Source organism: Balaenoptera ricei, chromosome 10, assembly GCF_028023285.1.
Source record: "Balaenoptera ricei isolate mBalRic1 chromosome 10, mBalRic1.hap2, whole genome shotgun sequence".
Lineage (NCBI taxonomy): Eukaryota > Metazoa > Chordata > Mammalia > Artiodactyla > Balaenopteridae > Balaenoptera > Balaenoptera ricei.
This window is the reverse complement of record NC_082648.1, coordinates 17,151,103-17,175,216: the sequence shown is the minus strand read 5'-3', so window position 1 is coordinate 17,175,216 and position 24,114 is coordinate 17,151,103. Positions and strand designations below refer to the sequence as shown.

The window sequence follows — 24,114 nt, the reverse complement described above, 5'->3', positions numbered from 1 at the left end:
GACAATTTACACAATAAATATCAAGTCAAGAGGTTTATGGGAAACAACTGACTTTGTTGGAAGTGAAAGAAATTCAGTATAAACAATAACAAAAAACTACTGTTGCCTATCTTTTAGCAAATTGATAATGTAGAATATTAGGTTAGGATTTAGGGAGATAAGTATACACATATATTGCTAGCATATAGCAAATATATATATTGAGATATATATGCATATATATATATAAAACACTTATAAATATAGACATGTACCATGTATGTCAACTTTAATACATATTACATACTACTAAAAATTCATACACTTTGACCAGTATATAAAATCGTAAGAATCTAGTAATTATAATGTGCTAATCACTGTGTTATCCAACAAAAGGGTAACTATTCAATAAATTATAGTATAGAAAAGAATATAATATAGCAATTAGAAATTGTGTCCACCTAGAGGGGTGGGATAGGGAGGGTGGGAGGGAGATGCAAGAGTGAGGGGATATGGGGATATATGTATAGTATAGCTGATTCACTGGGTTATACAGCAGAAACTAACACACCATTGTAAAGCAATTATACTCCAATAAAGATGTTAAAAAAAAAAAAAACTGACCTGCAGAGCCTTTTAAAAAATTACATGAGAAATGCTCATGGTATAATAAGTGAAAAATACAACTACGTCATTTTAAATTACTCATTTTTAATAAGATAGTCGATTATTGCAAGCCTTAGAAGTATTACAATGATTTAATTATAGTTTGGCTAGCACGCAATTTTGGGTAAATTAGCCCAGATAATCATCACATAAAATTGAATGCTTAGTGGATATTTCTTTAATGCTTCAATTTCTTAAATTTGTAGATTTATTGGCAATACATCTGCTACTAAATATTCATTAATACTAATTTAAAGTTAATTATAATAAGATAAAATACTAATCAACCAATGAAATAGTCTGATTCAGAAACATATAAATTAAGGATATTTAAGTAATTATTCACTAGAGCTATCAAAACAATTCTTGACAATTTCAACCATTGTCCTATTGAGACTTTGGGAATATCTTTCATTAATAACAGGGAGGTGAGATGCTTGCGTTGGCAACTCTAAAGAGATGATAAACTTGAGTACTAGACTGATAAATAAAAATGATTTTTAAGCAGAAGGCTTACCTTCTCCTCTCTCTCACTATTTTATCTAAATCTTCTCAAGAAAATAGGTTATAAAAGGCTGTTATGACTATTACCCTCTTGCTAGTGAATTTAAACGAACAGGGTAACTTGGTAAATTCTACCACGCATGAGTATCACAATTAAAAGAGGTAAATACATCAGAAACACGAATTGTCATCCACGTATATGAATTTAAGGGGGAATATCTGATGATGACAGATACTAAGTCAAGAACATAACATTTCTCCAAGATCAGAACTAAGATAAGAAAAACACGGGATTCACTGCCCTCTGCCATTAACTATCTTAAAGACAATTTTTAGTCAAAGAACAAAAACATTCAAAATGCAGACTCATTTGGGCCATCACTTACTACAGAAGAGAAGATAATTTGATAATGTACAAACCAGATCTTACAAACCTCCAAAAGTTTCACTCTCCAACCTTTTATTTTAAACTTTAAAATAGTAAATTTGCCAAATGTGTTACGTATCAGAGAGAGTTATTTCCTTGCAGTATACAATAGACTAATGAGAGAGATTTAGGCTAAAGGAATTCTATTCCACTGTATCATTATATATTTATATTATCTATTTAATACCATTATTATAATATATTTGAAAGTCTGAGTTGACAAAGCATGTGGTAATATTTCAAAATGTATTTTAAAATGATACTGCTGCTACTTTTTTCTAGGTAATAAAAAGTTACATAAATCTACATGCTCTGTGAAATATCCAAAAAATAAAAAAAACTCTGACATGATGAATAAGATACTGGAATGTTCTCTATTCAATAAGAAGAAAGGCAAAGGAAATCAACAAAGATTGTATTCCCTTTGGACTTGAGGAAATCACACAAGGGCTTTATCATTAAAAAAGTATCTATTGATATTTTTCATTTAAAAAATCTGAGCCAAAATTTAACATAACTTCAGTGTTGACTATACGGGGTTTGTTACAGTATCTTCCCGCATTTGTTTTTTAAATGCAGAGAAAGGTGGGGAGGGCTGGATAGGGTGTCAGGACTCTACTTGTTCCCGTGATTATTGCATACCTGGCACAGAAAGGGGAGTGAGTATCAGCTTCATATTAGTACATGACAGCATTTGAATTTTTACCCTATTTACACAGAATTTATTTTACTGTCATAAGAGCATTGTCCTCAGATCATGGATGCAGGACTAAAATAAGCATCATGTTTTCAGTAGCCTTTTAAAAAAACTATCCATAGTATGATAAACTGCCTGACTTATTTAATATTACAGATTATTTAAATTAAAATGAAGCATTTGGCTGCTGGTAAGTATTCCTATTAAAGCAGAACCTAAATGTTTAGGTTAAACATTTAACCTAACATTTAAAGCAGAGCTAAATGTTTTAGAAGTACAGAGATACCTCCCTAGCCCTACTCTCTTAACTAATGATTAGGACAAATGAAAAAAATTGGTCAGTTATAATAAATAGTAAAGAGGAGAGCTTGCATAATAAGTCAATGAATTACAGAATTAAGTGCAAACTGATATTGATGTTATATCAGTGAGGAAATTGAAACATCCTTTGAGTCCACAGGTAGGATTAGTGTTAAGTTGCAGATGTCCAATGAGGAACAGAAGTAGAATTTGTGGAATCATTTTTTTCTTTTTGCAACTGAAGTCATTTCAATGGACTACACTTTCAAGATAAGTGAACAGCAGCATGATACCCAGGCCATTCTGGGAAAAGAGACAAAAAGTTTATTAACATGACATGATACTCTTTTTGGAGGAGGAATGCTTCTGACTTTATGATCAATTGAAATGTAAAACAGAGAGAGAGAAATTGAAACTAAAAAATAAATAATAAATAGGAAATTCAAATATGTTCTGGTTGATAAAGAGTACATGGCTTAACTCAAGAAGAAAAAAATGTTTGTCTCTCGCCTTCTATAAAAAATACCTTCTTGGCTATTTAACTATGATTACTGCTGTGGGTAATAACACTTTAATAAACATCTCACCAGAAGGTTTGAGGATATATAGGTCACCAAGGTTACGCCTACACACGGCAAAGAGAAGGAATTCTCCGTAAAACTGTCTATCTTTCCTTCTTTCTCAGCTCCCATTAATCAGGATGGGCAAAATGAAGATGCTTAAATTTATTCCTAGGAAATAAAATATACTTCCTTTCAGAGAAACACAATTTGCTATGTAAAGCATTTTGAAAATCCTAACTTCCTTGACACTAAGTCATTTTCATCCTTATGGAATAAATTCTTCTCTCTTTTATTTTTAATAATAAATGTCTACATCACAGCCTTCAGCTAACAGTATGTTACACAGTACTTAGTTCCAAGGAAAACAAAACTGCTGCCAAACACCGAATTTAAAAAGTTCACAGGAGAAACAAATGAGAAGTTAGCATGGAAACAAAATGGTTCTGTCCAAGCAAAGATATTTTTGATAATAGCATGAGAAACGCAGAGAGTTGAAAGTGTGTTTCTGTAGGTAAAATAGTTCCCTTTCTTGTTTATATTTTTCCCTGTGCTATGTTCTATTATTTTTTGTTTGTTTGTTAATATAAACATGAATACCTTTTTAGGGACTTTTTGGGCAAAAAAAAAAACAAACAAACCTCACCAGACTTATTACTGAAGGGATGCAAGCTGCAGGAAACCACAACTAGATGCAAAATTAAAAAAAAAAAAAAATACTTTGCATGTATTTAAAGAGGCGAGCGGTTTTAGATATGAAAAAATGTAATGATGGAGAGTTAACAGTCACACTGTTATCCTCAAGTTATTCTCAAGTAAACTATTCTTCTACTTCATTTGTTGAAAACCTACAGAATGGGAGAAAACATTTGCAAACAATACAACTGACAAGGGATTAATCTCTAAAATATACAAACAGATCATGCAGCTCAATATCAAGAAAACAACCTAATCAAAAAATGGGCAGAAGATCTAAATAGACATTTCTCCAAAGAAGACATACAGATGGCCAACAGGCACATGAAAAGATGCTCAACGTCTCTAATCATTAGAGAAATGAAAATTAAAACTACAATGAGGTATCACCTCACACCAGTCAGAATGGCCATCATCAAAAAGTCTACAAATAATAAATGCTTGAGAGGATGTGGAGAAAAGGGCACCCTCCTACACTGTTGGTGGGAATGTAAATTGGTGCAGCACTGTGGAGAACAGTATGGAGGTTCCTTAAAAAACTAAAATAGATCTATCATATGACCCAGCAATCCTAGTCCTGGGATGTATGACCCAGCAATCCTAGTCCTGGGCATATATCCAGATAAAACCATAATGTGAAAAGATACATGCACCCCAATGTTCATTGCAGCACTATTTACAATAGCAAAGACATGGAAGCAACCTAAATGTCCATGACAGATGAATGGGTAAAGAAGATGTGGTGTATATATACAGTGGAATACTATTCAGCCATTAAAAAGAATGAAATAATGCTCTTTCCAGCGACATGGATGAGATCATCATACTAGATGAAGTAAGTCAGACAGAGAAAGACAAATATATTACATCACTTATTTGTGGAACCTAAAAAAATGATACAAATGAACTTATTTACAAAACAGAAATAGACTCACAGACATAGAAAACAAACTTATGGTTACCAAAGGGAAAAGTGGGGGGAGGGATAAATTAGGAGTTGGGGGTTAACTGACACACACTACTATATAGAAAATAGATAAACAACAAGTACCTACTGTATAGCACAGGGAACTATACTCAATATTTTGTAATAACCTATACAGGAAAAGAATCTGAAAAAGACAAAATATATATACTCATATATATATATGAATACATATATGAATCACTTTGCTGTACACCTGAAACTAACAGATTTTAAATCAACTATACTTCAATAAAAAATAAATTACAAAAAGAAAATTACTATATTTTTAAAAACATAAAAATAACATATATACACTATAATTTATATATTATATATATATGAATATATACTCTGTATAGTACATACATGGAAGTATAACATAAAACCCTCTTTTTATGTAATCATTTATTCATTAAACAAATATTTATTGTGTGCCTATTATATGCAAGGAACTCTTGTAGACATAACCTGTATACTAGTGAACAGACCAAGATGCATCTTTATTCTCCTGGCTCTTAAAATTCTAATGAAAGGAGATAGAACATATACAAATAAACATATACCAGGTGACGATAAAGCTATAAAGATGCCTAGAGTAGCGTAAAGGATAGAGAATGAGAGGCAAATGGTGGGTCGGGGCTGGGAACAGAGCTAATTTTATTTAAGTAGATCAGGGAAGTCCTTTCTGAAAAAGTGACATTTATCAGAGACCTGTATAAAGCGGGAGAGCCAGACACACAGGTATCTGGGGGATGGGCACGCGAGACAGAAGACACAGAGGTGCAAAGGCCCTGAGATGGGAGTACAAGTGGTACAATTGAGGAGCAGCAGAGCATCCTTCACCTAAAATTTTAAAACAGTTGGATCTTTTAAATTTATATTTGGTATTTACTCCCTTCCTCTGGTATGAAATTGTCCAAAAAAGTTAGTCATGAACTCCACTAATTAAAATTAACAAAGTACATTCTCTAGAGAAATACTCATGGACCAGGGATTCTCCCTTCCCGAATCTCTTACTCAGTTTTATTCAATACAACAAGAATTTATGAAGCATATACGATATGCCACAAAGGTACCCTTGTATTAGTCATAGTACAATTTTGTTGTCTCTTTACACATGGGTTTTGTTTTTCAAGAGTCATAAAATGCATAAGGGCAGGGGCTGCCTTTTAATTGCAGTTACTATGAGAAGCCTGGGACTTTCAATTTCATAAGCAAATTAAAGCTCTTCTTTACCCTGGGCATGTTCCCTTTGGATTCTTCCCTTGGCATACTCTTTTCATAATCTCCTTAGTACTTATGTTTTTGTTCTCTAGGATTCTATGTAGGAAGATGGGCCTGGACTGCCCGCTCCCCTGCCCGCAGGGCCCACTAGACGGCAGTCGCCTGGCCTGGGACGATCTGTGATGGACAGTGTAGACCAGTGCAGCTCCCACCTAGTCCTTTTAGGGGAACTGCTCTTAATCCCTGATGTTTCTTTCCTTTGCCTCTTGTTATCAATGGGGGTCAAGGCTATATTGTGCTCCGCCGAAAAGGGAACTGAAAATCTGTAAATTTAATTATAAAGGAGGATAGATCTTTTTCAATACCATCTCTATTGGGCCTTTTGAGGCCCCAAACCCCAGCGAAGAACCCTGGAGGGCTGGGTGACAATGTGTGGGAGCCTCAGGGATTTTCTTAACAACTCTGGCCTATGGTCCAAATCAAACACAGACTTCCTGGGAGATTCCATCAGCCTCCTTCGCGTAACCCAGACACCATCAGCAGCCTCAGCTCTCACCCAGAGCCTAGCTCCACTACCACCCCTTCATCACATCCCTCCACATGCTAAATCCATTCCACTCTACAAGGCATTACCAAGTGATGGGGGCGTTATTGAAGAGCCAAGGGGAGACCGGACATGATTACACCACACAGAATACTGCAAAAAGCCACTCAAATATCCACCAGGTATCTCAGAGGGTGTCACAGAGCATTTTTGTTTATTTTTTTATAGCTGTTACTACCCCTTGCCCTTTACTCCTGGCGGGGGCGGGAGGCACGGGGAGGGAAATGAGTCTTTTTCAGCTTAAAGGTCTCAACCTTTCATGCCTCAAGGATCCTCCCCCAGAGCTAAATCTCGTTTTTTATCATTCCCCAAATAATTTAGCTTTCTCCTATTCTCCCCATCTTGAATCTTCAGACAAATTAGCAGGAGAAAAAGGATTCTTTAGAACTGACCCTCCTTAGAAAGCACTGAGAGCCTGAAAACAGTAAAGCACTACATAGGACTGAAATCAAGGGATATTTTTTCCTTTCACAGTTGGTGATAACTACCTAAATTCCATTCACTTGGCAGAGAATAAATCCCTGATCCTAACTCAGCGTTCCAACCCAGCAGCCAGTGTAAATTTCATAAACACGGGGGAATGAGAAAACTTCAAATAGAAATTCAAATATTCTGGATTTCGAAATCCCAGCCTCTCTACTGTTAAGTCCTGTATCTTTTTCTGATAATGACGATAATGATGTTCCCACACTTTGGTTTAGAATGTTTCCATAATTCTATTTCTGTCCCTGTCATCACAATAACAATCACTACCCTAAACCTATATGCGGCTATTGAGGCTACAAAGCTTCCATTATTTTTACTTAATAGATCTTGACTATCTTGATTACATGGAATTTTTGTACTTTTTATTGCTAATTTGTATTTTGGGTACTATGCTACTAATAATGCAATCACAACAGTATTGTGCTTAAGCAGTGTTCCCCTATTAGATATTTTATAAAGAAATGACAATACAGTAAAACATGCTTTTGAAATTCTGCATAATATAATTAGTACTTGGATAGTCCCAATTCATATTAGCGTTATTAAAGTTTGGTGAAGTATTAAACAAAGGAACTCCATTTAACTAACATTTTCAACACATTTGAACAGAACACTTTTGTTTTGAAAGAGATTAACAGCTTTCCATGGAACACATTCTGAGGATTTTTTTTTCTTACAGTTTTCTAAATGTTTTTCTTATACATTTTTTTTTCATTATCATAGAGGCATATAATTCTTACTTTATAAATATGGAAATGAGTAAAGAGAAGTGAACTTGAAACATAGCCACTAGCCAGTGGTTAAACATGGATTAAAATTCAGTTCTGCTGACTACAAATCATATACTTTTTCTACTGTACGAACTTTAACAATAAATAATTATTGAGTTCAAACCAAGTATCAGGTCTTGGTCAACTAAGTATATTGGTAAGGAAAAAGAAAAAGACATGGGATTTGATTTGTCTTCATGGAACTCATGGTGGTAGTTAATGTGACAGATTTATTTCTACAAAATCCATTTTCCACTCCTAGTCTCCACCTCCTTTAAAAATTGAGGAATATGAGAAAAATTTAATTTCTTGGAAAATCCTATGTAAATAATATAAATTAATCATATTTTTCAATGTTGGCTATGGAATTACCTCAAAATGTATAGTAAATTATATGTCAGAGTTTAAGTTATGCTAAATTCTCTATTAGCATATCTCAGTAGTACCTATTATTCACTCCTGCATTCACTCACTCACTCTTTCATTCATACATCCTTTCAACAAATATTTATTGGGTACCCACAATATCTAGCCCAGTGTTCTATGTAAACATAGCAAATGTTGCTATTCCCAACCCTGAGGCACCACAGGATCTTGAAGTACCTTCTGAATCATTAATAAAGTCTAGCACAGTAGTCAAGCATGTGGGTTCTAGAGGCTGGATTTGTTGGTTCAAATCCCACATCTGACATGATATTCAATCTTACTAGATACATAATCTTGGACAATTTACTTAATGTTTCTGTGCCTCAGTTTCTGTATTTCTAGCATTTAGATAATAATGGCATCTAACTCTAAATGAGTTATTACATAAAGAAGGCTTAGTATAGTATCTGGTACACAGTAAGTACACATTAAATCTTAGCTATTATTTTTATCATTTTTAATAATTACATAATTTTATTTAGGTGTTAATATATTCTAATTCTTTAAGAAAAGTATAATTCAAATGACATATATGTGATTACTTTTTATTAAGCTAGAGTGGGAAAAACCCATTCCCTGACCATGGCAACATCCAATTTACAAAATTTGATCAAATCTATAAGTAAAACAAACTTCATGCATCATTTCTCAGAGTAGTATGTAACATGTAACGTGTCCATGAGGTCTACTGAGTCTAGTGAATCACATTCAGATTTATTTTCTGTGTAATAATTGGAAAATCCAAATTTTAACATCACTAGGTCCCCTTAGTGACAAGAGACATGGAGACATGAGATCTGGGGTGGCTTAATTTTCATGAGGCACATAGAAGAGCAAAAGGCTGAGCGTCGCAAATAAACATTTGAAAAGATCAGCTGAGGAAAAAGCTACTCAAGAGTCTGTTCAATACGGACAAGGCTTGTACCTTTAGGTGGATCTATTAATTGGAAACACAACGGAATTTCCAATGCAAGTGACAGGCCTGAAAAAACAAGCAAACAAAACTAAACAAGTACACCCCTCAAATCCACGCAAATGTTTCTAAAATAACCACAATAAAACGTTTTTAAGTTCTGAGCAGCAAAACAAATGCAGTTTTCTTAGGAAATATTAAACAAGGCATTGTGGCTATACTTTATTAACTCTATCAAACTTACTTCAGGTGAAACCCAAATCTCTGAGCAGCATTGAACACAGCTATAAATCTGCATTTTACAGTTTGTTAAACTACCGCTTGTATTATTTCTGCTAATTTGGGTAATTGAGCAGAAGGCACACATACAAAAAAGAGTTTCATTCATTATTTCTAGCTCTTCACCTGTGGTCTTTAGAATGGCTCTTCCTAATATTTCTCAGTTTCCCTATATACTCAGATCCCATTTATACAATGCCTTATTCAAGGCTCTTTTCCCCGGGAAGTTATTAAGACTCAGTCAAACCTCATGACATGAGGGCAACTTCATGAGACTAACCTATAAAACTGATCTTTCTTTAGAAGAAAAATTTGGAAATCCTAGGGAAAAATAATGAAATTTAGATATAGCCTCAGTTGTGGCAAAAACATTAACAAGATTCATGAGGTCTTACATTTGGATAGCTTTAAGGTTTTTTTTCTTTTTCTTAATCAAACATTCTCATATATTGCATGTGGTATAAACAGCATACAATTTCTTAAATTGTAGCATTAAAATTAATAATGTGTGCTGGAAAATGGGAAAAGTACTTTGATCTCCAAAACACTTACTTTTCTGGACCTATAAAAATATAGATATGTTACTACTTAGTTTTTAAGTTGTTACGTATAGCAACAAAACTAACTAAATCAGAGAAAAATTTCCACTTAAACCATCTTTCTTAGAAATGGTCTTAAAAATCAATAGCGTGAGTTTTAAAAATAAATCTCAATAATACACGACTTAAAAAATTAAACTCAATTTAAGTCTGATAAATGACATAAAGTACTGAATTCATTTTCATATGATTTCCTCTTAATGCAAAAGTTACTTTTTTCCAAAAATGTTTTTTGTAAAAAATATAAAGCCTTATTTTATTCAATGCTTAGCTACGTTTTTCATCAGTGCCAAAAAAACTTCAGCAAAATGACAAAATTCCACACATTTTCCATGCTACTTCTCTTCCCCAAACAGCCTCACTTTGGGGGGTTGTGGAGAAAAGGATAGATTGGCTAAGTGAACAGTATATGCCAGCCCCATTATATGTCCCTTGGGTTTCTTCTTTTTCCACTTAACTTGATATTGCCAAAACTACTTTAGTTCCACTTCTACGATATGTAAGTTTTAATAAAACATGTGCATCTTGTCCTTAGCTCCCTAAATGTGGCTGGAAATAATTTATGATAAAGCCTGAAGACAGTTTCTCAGCTCAAGTTGAAGGCAGAGTATATCCACATCCCCAAATTTGATATAGCCCCTCAATTCTTCACGGCTCCAAGACTCATTTGATACATTGAAAGTAATTTCATGGGTTTGTTTATACCACAACCAATGTTCTTTTGCAGAAAGAAAAGGTTTCCTTGGAAATTTATTCCCTTTTGGGACATATTACGCAGGTCCCTAGGGATGAAGAAAAAGAAACTCGAATATAAGATGATGTGGTGAGGAAAAGGGAAGGGGGGGAGAAAAAAAGGAAGATCAGAGCATGATGTAAAATTGTTTGTACTTTATGAACTGAGGGTGGGTAGAATTACAAGTTCAAAAAGGATTAATATGTTCTTCTCTACTTTGTTCTTACCTCAAGTACTAGAGCTGACTAATTCACTCTGTTTTTACCGTTTTCTTTTTTTTTTTTTTTTTTTTAAAGCAACTACTATGTACCAGAGCCTGTATTAAAGGCAAAACATAGGAAAGAAGAAGAACTTGAAAAGTGAATCTGGTGAGAAAAAAAACATGAGGAAAAAGACAAATAGCTACCTAACGATAATTATTTTAAAAAACATGATTCTGGGTAATTCCTTGGCAGTCCAGTGGTTAGGACTCAGTGCTCTCACTGCCGGGGGTCTGGTTCCATGCCTGGTCGGGGAACTAAGAGTCCACAAGCTGTGCGGTATGGCCGAAAAAAACAGCAGGGACTTCCCTGGTGGCGCAGTGCTTAAGAATCCGCCTGCCAATGCAGGGGACACGGGTTCGAGTCCTGGTCCAGGAAGATCCCACATGCTCCGGAGCAAATAAGCCTGTGCGCCACAACTACTGAGCTTGCGCTCTAGAGCCCGTGAGCCACAACTACTGAAGCCCACACGCCTAGAGCCCGTGCTGTGCAACAAGAGAAGCCACTGCAATGAGAAGCCCGTGCACCGCAACAAAGAGCAATACCCGCTCGTCGCACCTAGAGAATGCCCGCGCGCAGCAACGAAGACCCAACACAGCCAAAAATAAAATAAATAAATTAATTAATTAAAAACAACAACAACAACAAAAACATGATTCTGGGTTGCAGAAGAGGAAGGTTGATTAATGTATCAATTTACCACTGTCTTTGTCAATTTGAATCAATAATATACAGTGGATGGTACTCCTGTTTTGATTATTTATCTAAATTGAAAACTCCCTGAAATGTTTTTTGTGGGAAGGGGGTGTCCTAAAGGAAGTATACAATAAAACATTATTTTCTATTAAACACATTTTATTTGCTTCCAGCCATGACTGGAAGTATTAAATATTTCACCAAGACACGTGTTTCAACATAAATTGTTATCTAGACGTAGAGGGAGGGATGTAATTTGACAAATAAGATATTTGTACAGTTATTGCTGTGTCACAGCCAAAGTTTTTAATGAAACTGCCACAGAAAATACTTTAGTTTCTCATCTTTTGTTGAGGAATTTAAGACTTAGAATTGTGGGATTCAAAAATGATCACAAAGTCACATTTGAAAATTGAGAATTATTGTCATTGTTGGAAGTATTAGGGCGATTTTCCTGTTAGGCTACATTTCTTCTTTTTTGGAAGTGGTCATGGGGGAATGACTGTTCTAATATGGTTTCTGGCTGCAGGGTATGTACAAAATGCCCAAGATAGTATCCTTAGAAGATGACAAATTCAATTTTTCAGAATCAATAAATTACACAAGGTACAGTCACAGCTTTAGAAGTGTAGCCAAACTGAACCTCTAGCCTGTAATGTTTTTCCTCTTTCAAGCTACCGTTATTCAAAACTTAAAGAAAAAAATTTTTTTGCAAGTTCCATATATTCAAAGAGCTCATTAGAACCATAAACTAGACCACTTAGAATAATCTAATTTATAATATATTACAAAAACACAATTTTGACATCAAAAGATAAAGTCAATCAGAGGAAGCTCTGAGAGGACTACACTACGCGTTCAATTCGTAAGTCAGGCTAAGAAATGTTTTTAAAAATGCTTAAAAATTGAATCCATTATATTGGCAGAGACCTAATTTTCAGCCTCTCTCCTTCTTCCTGATTTAACAATACAGGTGCTGTTATTCAAGTTACTGTACATATTACAGTATATTTATTGAGTCCTTATAACATTGCTTTGTGGTTAAGATAGACTCTGGAGTCCAATTCTTGAAATCAAACCCTAATTTTACTCTTACTAGCTCCATGAATCTGAGTAAGTTATTTTTATCATTTCTAGGTCCAGTTTCCACATTGTAAAATGGAGATAATAGTAAGATTACCAAGTTGACATAATATTTGTGAAGATAAGATGAGATCATCAATGTAAAACCATTCAATGGCTTCTCATTTCATTTAGAATTAAATTTGAACTCACTGCTATGACCTGCAAGGCTTGAATACTGTTTACTGTGCCCGGAATGAATTTTTCCATTTCTTAGCATTATTAGCTCACCCTTACCCTTCAGGTATCATTTCGAATAGCACTGCCTCAGAGATATTTTCCAAGACTAACGAATAAGCCACCCTTCCATCCATCCATGCCTCCATCCATCCAGCATCAGCCAATAGATACTGAGCACCCACCCTCAGCCAGGCTTGATACTAGGTACTGGAGTTAGGGAATAAACAAAAGAGGCCAGCCTTACCTTCATCTTCCCCAATTCTCTTCAGCATGACCATCTGTTTCCTGTATTTAATGGCAATCTGAAATTATCTTGCCTATTTATTTCATTACTTGCTTATTGTCTATCTCCCATTCTAGAAAGTGAGTTTGAGGACGAAAAATCTTTTGGTCTTATTTTCTATATGCACTGTACCTGGCAGCAGTTAAGGGACTCAATAAACATTTGTTTACAGAATGACTAATTAGTTTGCCCAGAAGAAAATTAAGTAAGAGAAGTTCACTAGTTAGGAATTTGAATAATGAGGAGTTGATTCAAAAATTCTATACCTGGGAAAAGACTTCTTTGTCTTCAATTTCATTCTCCCTAGAGTTCTCTTGCTATTTAAAAAAAAAAAAAAAAAAAAGCATCTTGTGATATGTTTGTCAAATTACAATGAATAAAATGCCTACTATTTTAGTTTTAAGATTCTGTGGTACCCCTAGATGGAAATGGAGACATTCTGAGTTGCCGTATATCAGGACGCGAACAAGAGAACACAAGCAGTAAAGATACTTTGTCCCTTCACTCTCTAACTTATAATTTTCTTTCATCCCTTGCCTTATGTGGCCAAAGACTGCTAGTTTCCCATACCATATACGTCTACTCTTACTCTTCACACAAACCCAATTTTTGCAGAGATGGCAATGTGCCTAGCTTAAAAACGTTTCCTGACCTCCCCTCCCTTATAGATCAGGAAGCCATGGGACACAATGTTGGCCCATCAGATGTAAACAGAAGTCACTATGGGAAACTTCCAAGAAAGCACTTTAAAAGGGGGAAAGACTTGGCTAGTTTGCCTCTTTTTGCCCTTCTCCCTTTCTATTCTTCCTGCCTGGAAGTGCTTTAAGATTCTGGAGATGAAGCAATGATCATCTGACCCAAAGTAACCAGGAGGAAGAGATAATCGCCTCTGCCCCAACATCCTGAAGCCATGAAAATGTCATCATTGAAATCAATTTGAGCAGACATGTACAAATGCAAACACACACACACACGCATGCGCATGCACGCACATACTCTTATGGAAGAGGAGCAATAATGCCAGGCAACCAGTATAGACCAGGAAAGGCCTTCGAAGAGAAACAGATCCACACATTAACCGAATTTGGATTCGTTCCAAAGCAAAATTATAACATTCTAACCATATGTTTGGTACACAGAGGAATCATTTATGTCATTAGTTTGATTCCCATTATGTATGTGATACTTATATCAAATTCAGCCTTGTGAACTCAACAGAGATGGTAGAAATAATTTGTGGATATCTCAGTTCCCTTTGTTGCCATACATCTGGTTCTTGAATAAAAAGTGACCATCACTATTTTATTTATTTATTTTTTTAAAAAAGGACAAATGCCCAGAATGGTGAGAACCAGGTAAAACCAGTTTGGACAACAGATTAAAACAATGTTTCTGGGGAAAAAAAAAAAACAATGTTTCTGAAGTATGTTTTATAGAACCTGGTTTAGTTGTTTTAGGGAAAAAATCATTAGTTGTTAATAGTTGTTTGGGGGAAAATCATCTTAAAAGATTTTAGAAATATTGGGCTAGACACATGTTATTTTTAACACAGAACTTCACATGTCCTTTAATATTATGACCTCAGAGTGAGAAATATAACAAATGAATTTCTCAGTAGCCTCAATTTCTCAGATATAGTTTATCTCAGAAACTGAACTCATTTCTCATAGAGCACCTGTGTACCACAGAGCACAGTTTGGGAAATAATGAAGAATTTTGTTTTTCAGAATGTTTCAATTCCAAAAACTCAGAATTTCAGAGAAGAACAATACAAAAATTTATACTTCTAGATAAGTCAAGACAATGAACATTGACCTTAAAATCTAGCATTTAGAATAATTTGTCTGCTTTTTGTTTTAAAAATAAACATGACACACACAATAATTGCATCAGGAAAGTAAAAAGACAACCCAGAGGGTTGCAGAAAATATTTGCAAATCACAAATCTGATAGGGGGCTTGTATGTAGAATACTTGTACAAAGAATACAGAATCCTGAAATAATACAAAGAAATTAACCCAATTAAAAAGTGCGCAAAAGGTTGAATAGACATTTCTTCAAAGAAGATATACAAATACCCAACAAGTACATGAGAAGATGCTCAACATCATTAGCTACTGGGGAAAAGCAAATCAAAACCACAATGAGATACCCACTAGGATAGTTATAATAATATTTAAAATACACATACACACAGAAAACAAGTATTGGTGAGGATGTGGAGAAAAATGGGAACCCTCATGGTAAAGTGGTACAGCCACTTTGAAAAACTATTTGGCAGTTTCTCAAAATATTAAACATGGAGTTACCATATGATCCAGCCTTTTCACTCCTAGGTATGTACCTGAGAGAAATGAAAATCTATGTTCACAAAAAATTTGAACAAGAATGTCCACAGGAACATTATTCATAATAGCTGAAAAGTGGAAACAACTCAAATGTCCATTAATTAATCAATGGAGAAACAAAATGTGGTCTATTCATACAATGCAATTTTATTTGGCAATACAAAGGAATAAAGTATTGATATAGGCTACAACATGGATGAACCTTCAAAACATTATGGTAAGTGAAGGAGATCAATCACAAAGGGCCACAAATAGTTGATTCCTTTTATGAGAAAAGTCCAGGACAGGCAAGTCGATAGAGACAAAATAGGCTATTGGTTAACTGAGGCTGGAGGTGGTAGGGAGGCAATCAGGACTGGGAAGTGACTGCTAATGGAGAGCAGGTTTCTTCTGGAGACGGTGCAAATGTTCTGGAATTAGACAGTGGTAATGATTGCACAACTCAGTGAAATGCAAAAAACCAATGAATTGTATACTTCAACTGGATAATTTTCATGGTATGCGAATGACATCTCAATAAAGCTGTTTTTAAAAAATAAGCACACACACCTCTATGTACACACCCATTCCGCACTAAGGAACTCCTTAAGGAAAAATCATAAGCATTAGATTCATCTCTTTTTAAATTTGAGGTGTATTATTGAAAATATTGCGGAATAGAGAATTATAAGTACTTCTTTAGGTGTAAGATATTTTAACTGTATTAAACAGTAAATTTAAGCATGACTCATTTCTAGTAGCAAGTGATAAGCCTGTGCCTGGTGATTGCTATTCCTACTACTAGCTACTCTGGAATTATTTAGGAAACTTTCCACTTATACTAGTTCTACCTGCAGAATCTGAACCAAAGAGAGATTTCGTTAAGTACTGACATTGTTTTTATTTCTAAATTGGCTCCAGGGGTAATTCTCCAGTAAAGAGATACAATATCTGACATTTGGGGATTTGTTATTTTAAACTGCTTTCACACAGTTCCTTTCATTTCCTTTTCTCTGTGAGCAAAATGCCTTTCAAAATACTTGAGGGTCAATAACAGCATTAATATGGGTATTTAAAACTTATTTTAATAATCTTCTTGTAATAATAATTCTTCAAATAATTAATGTTTGGACCAGTAAGTGACCTTCCATATATATTAACATCAAAAACCACATGAGCCAATATTGCATGTCAAGAGCTGTTGGATGCTTTACGTACAATGAAGACAGAGATGGAATTCGGGCCATCTCATTTTAGTAGAGGAGAAAGACACATAAGCAAATTAAAATAATATATGAGCACACATTTGTTTCTCCTACTAGTGGCTCAGTCTTCACTGTGTGCCTGGCATGCATTAAATATTTTCTATGCATTATTTTGAAAATCCTCGAAATAATCCTCCTGGAGTAATATCATTTCCCCTCCTGTATAAATGATGGAACTGAGACATACAGAGAGCTCCTTACTATGTGGCATCTGCCAAAGGTCCCACAGTAAGAATGCGTACAGCAAGGTATGCCTGTCAAACACTAGCTCTTATCCTCTACATTTTACTCCCCACATATCATGAATGAATAAGTTGTTAATGGAATCACAAATATGGAAGCAGTGAATTCTTCCTTGAGAGGTAGAGGCAATAGTGAGAGCTGAACTAAAGGCAGGATGCGATTGCTGTGATGGGTTTTTTGGTGTGTACAGGAAATTACCAAGGATTCTAGGTAGGCTGTGGTCAAGATACTCAGATCTTTGTAAATGAAGTAAAAGGGTTCAGAATATATTTTAAAGGCAAGAGGAGACATCAGACACTTTAAAGTAGAAATTATATGAACGTACGTGTGCTTTAGAAAAAGCCAAGTCTATAAACATAGTTGCAGATTGTTTGTGTGATGGGGCAATTTGTGGGAAGGAGATTAATGGCAAGATCACTTAGAAGACCCCTACTAAACACAGAATTAAAATAACATTTTCAACTTAAAGTCCATTCCCATTTCTGTCTCATCCCCCAAGGAAATGTTTCAATTGAAGATACATCTGAATTGGGATACAGCATCTCACCCTTTCACATTCAATGATGAAGACCATAAAATACCTCATCAGTGTTTTCACCTGAGGTTGCAATATTATCAACAGGTATTATTAACCAAAGAAAGTCAAAGCCTAATAAATTAGAAACCCAACAAAAGGAAATAGAGAACAAAAGGAAAAGGGGGAATCTTGCTCTTTTCTTCCCTTAAATAGTTAATTTAAAGCTCAACTGCAGCTTGAACACCTTTAAAGGATCCTTGAGCCATAAATTGTGCCCAAGGTCTAGAGTGGTTGACAGGCATTCAGATTTGCATGTTTTCAATTACACAGATTAGCATAAGGGCTCTTCCCACTCAGAACACTGCACTTAAAGTGTGAATGTGAATATGGATGAGACGATAAAAAAAATTAATCTCATGACACGCATTACCCACTAGAGGTGGATCATACTCTGCCCATCAATTGGATAGCTCTGGGAAGAGCCAAGGATGAATGCCTTTTAAAGCTCAAGATAGACATGTTTTGATGAGTAGACCTATATGACGTATGTATTACTCACTAATTCCACAATTATTAAGCACTAACTAACTACCAGATGCTGGGTTATAGAAGAGAAACAAAAACCAAATGAGTGTCCATCTCAAAGGAAATCTCATTCACTAGAGGGAAAGAAAGATGTAAATAAAGAATTTAAATATGTTCTGGGTGAAATATGTCCTGGGTGAAAGTGCCGCCTTGCTGTGTGAACTCTGACTTGATTTTCCAGAAATAATAAAAACATTATGAAAAAAAAAGAATTAAAATATAATATTATAACCCTTAAAATATCTGTTCCTCAAAGAAAGACTGTATAAACCATTTCATATGTGTTTGGAAGGTGTAAGAGGGTCTTGATAGAAAGCAATGGAGGGAGATCAAGGTGTCTGAAGGATCATCCCAGGTGGACGGAACACCACTGGCAAATGCTCAAAATGTGACAGTACATGGATTATTTGTTCAGGAAAAGAAGACTCGCCCACTGATGGCCTGTATTTAGGGTGCACTAAAAAAAGGTGGGGGGAGGCAGTCAAATTGTGAAGGGCCTGAAATGGCAGGCTAAGAACTTGGAATATTTATACTATGGGTTTAAGACAGTCACTGCTTTGTTCAGATTTGTTCTTTTTTTTTTTTATAATATCTTTATTGGAGTATAATTGCTTTACAATGTTGTGTTAGTTTCTGCTATATAACAAAGTGAATCAGCTATATGCATACATATATCCCCATATCCCCTCCCTCTTGTGTCTCCCTCCCATCCTCCCTATCCCACCCCTCTAGGTGGACACAAAGATTTGTTCTTGAGAAAGATCTCATCTAAGAAAGTGTATAACAGATTGGGGTCAGGTGAAGGTGGGAGCCTGCATAAAGACCAGTTAAGAAATAATTTTATAATCTGGGCAAGAGCTAAGGAGGACTTAGCCAACAGGAATGGAGGAGATGGGGAAGAGGGAGAGAGCTTCATGAGGTAGAATTTGATTTACTTAAAGAACACGAATAAGGGCAGAGTTAGAAAAAGGAATATGTTACAATCTATTCACTTTCCATACCGTACTCAAAACTTCTGTCTTAAAAAAAATGCAAACTCCTTGATGGCACGCCTAACTGCCATCCACTGAGCCTAACACTGTGCCTGGCACCTAGGAGATGCTCCTAAACTAATAAATTAATTCATTACTTAAATGCTGAAATACCAAGGTAATAATAGAACACGGACAAAAGGGTAATCATCTAGTGAAAACAGTGGTACAGTTTGAGTTCTAATATCTAGTGAATACTCTAATTGTGTTACATTTGGAAGTTTCCTCAATACAGCATGGGACCCTTAATACAGTCTTACAGGTTGATCTGAGGAAGCTTCTATAAAGAAGAAACTAATACACGGAAACCTGACATCAATGTGCCTGTTCAATCCCAATGTTTGTCTCTCATGTCAGTACTGCTCATATTCACATGGAATACTAGTCATTTGCCTGTCATTTCTAACCACATCAGTGTCGTCAATTTTAATTTGTAAACTCAAGAGATCAGAGACTTTGTCTAACTTGTTTTATACACAAAAAAGCACTGTTAGCTCTTAATAAATGCTGCTGATTAGGGTCATTTAAAATAACTTCCAAAGTAAAATTCAAAAATTCTCAAACCTCTATACAGCACATCTACTAACTACTCAGTGTTCATTGAGAATGTGACAAATGCCTGACATTCATATCTGCAAAGTCCTTATCACAGATTTTGCCAGAGTTTGCCTTCTTGTTCAAATCATCTATCATTACTTTCATTTATAGCACTTCATATAACTGTTGATGACCCTAGATGAATAATTACATTGTTATTCAGAGAATATATTAGCAAATAAACATAAACTAGTTAAAAATAAAGTTCCTTAAAGTTTTCAATGTATTTGCTTCGTATTGATATTTTGTTGTTTGCTACCTGTATCTATGATGAGGGCAGAGGCTGGAACTTTAAGGTAAAAATCTAACCATTTAGCAATCACAGGATACAAATCTATCAGACTTGGGCATGGGACATAAAATATTTTTTAAGTAAGCTCTTATTTCATAGTTTCTAAAACTGAATAAAAATAGAAACCTAAGACATAGACTAAACAATTTAAAGATCACTCAACATTTTCCACGTAAAACAAATCTTCTGATAATAATCTCTCTGAGTGTTCAATTAACTTCTTAGGTGTTTTAGAAAGTCCTACTCCTGTCAAAATAGTGGTATCATTTACTTAATAATGGCCCAATATCATAACTGACGATAATTCCCTACTGAAGTTATACCATTCAGATTTCAAATAAATTGTTATAGTGGATTTTTTTCCCAACAGGACAAATTTCACATTATCCTTTAACTCTAAGCTTTATGATATAAGTGACCTTCAGAAATTCATTCCATTTTTCTCAGCTTCAATTTCCAAGTAAACAGGGGAGGGGGGGTTGCTACTTACCCATCTCATAGGGATTCTATGACAGAGCAAATGAGAGAAGAAACACAAAAGCACTTTCTCATACAGTATAATGATTGTGAGTCAAAAACATCTAAATTGTGAAGCAATTCCTAAAACGGCTGACTACATGTTTTTTTAAGTTTAATATGTGGTCATGCATCAGAAATACAGGTTGATCTTTAAGATTACTCCTCTTCACATCAAATCAACATTAGTTTGCCCTATAATAAGGGAATGCAAAGATAATTGTTTATGACTTGTTACAAAGTAGCCTGCAGGAACAAATATGGGAAATATGTTCACATAGATGCTGTTTTTGAACACAAGGGGCACTGATTTTGCTGAGATTAGTAGAACAAATATATTGGAGCACTTCTGTTTTGGAATGTCAAAATAAATAGAAACAGGTCTAACAGATGAAGCTAAGAGGAGATTGTGTAGGGGGTCAGAAATATGTCCTGATAAGGAAAAACCCTGTTAGTCTTCGGGAACTTCAAGTGGCCTAGTTTGGGTGACATTTCCAAGGATCAGACCTTTGGATTATTACAAGAGAGAGTGCTTTTCTTGGCTGAAATCTGAACCAGACAATAATAAATCTCTTCATTCTCAGGATCCCGATTCTGATACTATAAGGTTTTAATTAAACCCAGTCAGACCAAATGGAGGTGTTTAAAAACGTGGTCACTTTCTACAAAATGAACAGAGCATTATTCCAATTAATGTACACAAGATGAAAAGGCCTGGGGGAGGACTTGATTGATCCACGTTCCATTTTTTAATTTGTTGAGCTTAGTGAGGCATGTGCACTTCTCTTTTTAATTTACTAATTAATTTTAACTTGAAAGGGGGGATTTTTTAAATGGGATTTTCCATCATGCCAATTCTTAATAAAATGTATTTTTATAGGCATTCATATTTTGATTTGTAGACTCATTCAATCCTTGAAAAATTATTTTTGAATCTATTATTTGGTACTCACATTAGATTTATCTCATGAAATGTATACTCTGAGTCTTATGTCCACTTTCTGGAGAAGGGTGTGCCCATGAGATATGGTCAGTCAAGTTTAGCTGACTCCCTAACTCCTTGACTACTATGGATTGTGACATATTTCATAAAGCATGATTTCAATATTCACACTTAGTAAAGGAAAAGATACAATAATAATAGTGTTCTCTAAATTTCACAGATTAACTGTGAGAAATGAATGACTAAAAAACTTGTACCTCAAGTTGAATTTTTCAATTTTCAAAGATGAAGTCTGAGCCCGAAATTATTAGATTTCAGGAACTTGTTATAAATGAAATAATTCATGTACAAAAGTAACTCAAAATGGGCAATAGTAAAATGACAGTCCCTCCTAACAATCTGTTAAATTTGATGCATTTACCTTTACAGGCAAAGAAATGAAACGGATTATTTCTAGAGGCAGGCACTGAGCACTGAACCTGGGTCACAGACAGAATGGGCTCCAGCCTTCTGAAAGCTAGAAGTCTGAAATCTACGTGTCAGAGGGCCACCACCCTCTGAAATCCGTAGGGCAAGAATCCTTCCTTGCCTCTTCCTAGTTCTGTTGGTATACTAGCAATCTCTTATGTTCCTTGGCTTGTAGCTGCATCATTCTAATCCTGTCTTCACATGGCTGTCTTCCCTCTGTGTGAGTCTGTCTCTGTGTCCAAATTCCTATTTTTTATAAGGACACCAGTCGTACTGGGTTAGATCCTCCCAACGACCTCATACTAGCTTGATCACTTCTGTAAAGACACAATTTCCAAATGAGGCCACATTCTGAGGTACTGGGGGTTAGGATGTCAGCATATCTTTGTTGGGGGACACAGTTCAACTCATAACATATGAACCTTAGTTTTCTCAAATACAAAATTGGGAAGGTAGATTACCTAATGGGGTTCTCAACCATTTGTGGATGAAGCAATTTTTATTTCCTCAGAATAAAATATATACTTGATGAATGGTACTGACAGCATGTGCTGAATGAAAGATCTTGATAAGAGCTGTGCTGCCTTCTGTGCTTTCTAGAAAAACCTGAGTAGGATCAATTATGTTCAGTGATTGACCCTCTAATTCCTCCAGTGGACTTAGAGATAGAGGATGCCTGGATTAGATGATCTCCAAGTCCTTTCTAGCCATGACTTTTACAATTCTAGAACAGTTTTTAGACTCGCATGCTTATTACACAGATGAAATGAACAAAAAAAGAAAAACATCTGTCTTGCCCAAGAAATTTTAACATGAAAACTGAAAAAATCAGAAAAAAAATCATTCTCATAACTCAGAACACTTTTCATATGACTCTTATGAACACCTTTTCCAATGTTCTTCAGTTTTCAAAACCTGAGTTCATTCTCTGCATATACTATGTTTCTGCTATAAATATACCCTTCTCAGGGTACACACACTTCGGTAAATCAGAAGTGTCAGCGAACACCTATTCGCCAGGTTTTATGATCCCAGCTCAGCCTGCCTCTGCTGTGATGTGTGCTCTGGGAAGGTCATGGACCTCTCCCTGCCTCAGTTTTCCCAGCTGTTAAATGGGGATGTTAACAAAAAACACTATCAGGTATGTATAGTGAGCATATCTTACTTAGCAATAACTTATTACTAAGGTATTACAGATGCAATAAGGACTAGGAAGATAATAGCCATACCAAAGATTTTGAACATGATAAATATCATTAAGGTTACAAAGACTCGATAATAAAAGGAGATAGATCATCCCAGAAGCAGCAGCCGCTTCATTCATTTACCTTGGCTAGCCACTAGATACAACTTGCCTGTTCCCATGCGTGTAATTCAAAGTGTCATCACTCCTCCTGGGGCAACTGCACAGAAGCCAGCATGAGAAAATTTCACAATATATTATTCAGCACCAGTGTGCTCGTGCAGATCACAAAACATGACTGTGTTCTTCATGCTAGTAGCTGGGGTTTGAGAAAGGGAATGAAATGAAAGCAGGGCAGCGATGAAAAGACCGAGATAGAGCAAATGAAACGAAACTCAATGTGACCAACCCCTAGGTTGCCAACTATTCCCAACCTCAATTTCTAGCAGTTGAGAGTTACTACTCCCAATAAAAAGAATAACAACTATGACCAAAGGAAACTACTGAAGTTGTCAGAGCATTCCAAAGCCTACAGACCCTTTGATCATTGGGTTTCATCCTGCTCAGAAGGACTTGGTCCATTCTCAGAAACTCCCCACTTTCCATCAGAGCCTGGGCCTCAGAGAACAGAGTACTTCCTGCTGGGCAGGAAGAGCCTGAGAAAGTTTTCTGGGGGTGGCTCTTTTTTTTTCTTTCAAAGTTATACAGACACACATAAATTGTCTGCTTCAACATTTTAGTCACCTCAACATATGAAACGATGGGGTTTAAACAGT

The 24,114-nt window shown here is 35.4% G+C and overlaps 1 protein-coding gene across 1 annotated transcript in view; it reads right to left on the bottom strand.

Annotated features, from left to right (window-relative positions):
- PDE3A (phosphodiesterase 3A) overlaps positions 1-24,114 on the bottom strand; it is a 299,896-nt gene that overhangs the window by 118,920 nt on the left and 156,862 nt on the right. The window lies entirely within an intron of this gene.